The sequence below is a fragment of the Salmo salar genome, chromosome ssa15 (genome assembly GCF_905237065.1).
Source record: "Salmo salar chromosome ssa15, Ssal_v3.1, whole genome shotgun sequence".
NCBI lineage: Eukaryota > Metazoa > Chordata > Actinopteri > Salmoniformes > Salmonidae > Salmo > Salmo salar.
This window is the reverse complement of record NC_059456.1, coordinates 9,476,932-9,478,233: the sequence shown is the minus strand read 5'-3', so window position 1 is coordinate 9,478,233 and position 1,302 is coordinate 9,476,932.

Here is a 1,302-nt window from a genome sequence, read left to right as displayed (position 1 = left end):
AGAGCCAGTCAGTACTGATGTCAAACAAGAGCCAGTCAGTACTGCCGCGTTCAAAACAACTGGGCATACTCCTCCCAAACGAAACTGATATTGCATATATTATGACGACATTTTGTTTAGTTTTTGTTCGTTTTGGACTTCCGGAAAAATTTTTTTCGGCTGTTCGGTTATAATACATTATTTTCTCGAGGCAAGCCGAAGTTGGTAGCTGAAGTTTTACACCCCCTCGTCGGCGATTGTTCAACAATAGGGTTTCGTAATTTAATGACAGACAACTAAGACATAATGTTATTTTTCAAATGAAAACAAAACTACTGAATTAGTGGTTCATTTCGTCATTCTCTCTGGTACATTTTATAAACGCAAAAACAAATATTTGAAATCTGTCTCCAAATGCAATATATTTTTTACTTGAAATCCAATATTTACATTTACGTCATTTAGCAGACGCTCTCATCCAGAGCGACTTACAAATTGGTGCATTCACCTTGATATCCATTTTAATTAAATCTCTAGAATTAGTCAATAACAAAAAACGATCTATAATTACAACTCTATCATACCTTTGTACAACTGTAAACCCTGGCCTTTATTTATGTTATTTTAGGTACTTTAACTTTTGAAAGTAAATTCTTGTGAGTTCCAGTTCTCTGCTGCCAATGACTGGAACAAATTGCAAAAATCACTGAAGCTGGAGTATCATATCTCCCTCACTAGCTTTAAGCATCAGCTGTCAGAGCAGCTTACCGATTGCTGCACCTTTACACAGCCCATCTGTAAATAGCCCAAACAACTACCTCTTCCCCTACTGTATTTATTTATTTATTTATTTTTGCTCCTTTGCACCCCATTATTTCTATTTCTACTTTGCACTTTCTTCCACTGCAAATCTGCCATTCCAGTGTTTTACTTGCTATATTGTATGTACTTTGCCACCATGACCTTTTTTTGCCTTTACCTCCCTTATCTCACCTCATTTTCTCACTTTGTATATAGACTTATTTTTCTACTGTATTATTGACTGTATGTTTGTTTTTACTCCATGTGTAACTCTGTGTTGTTGTATGTGTCGAACTGCTTTGCTTTATCTTGGCCAGGTCGCAATTGTAAATGAGAACTTGTTCTCAACTTGCCTACCTGGTTAAATAATGTTTTTTTTTAAATACAAATATATCGATTTTTCTATTGTGTTATTGACTGTACTCCTGTTTATCCCATGTGTAACTCTGTGTTGTTGTTTTTGTCGCACTGCTTTGCTTTATCTTGGCCAGGTCGCAATTGTAAATGAGAACTTTGTTCTTA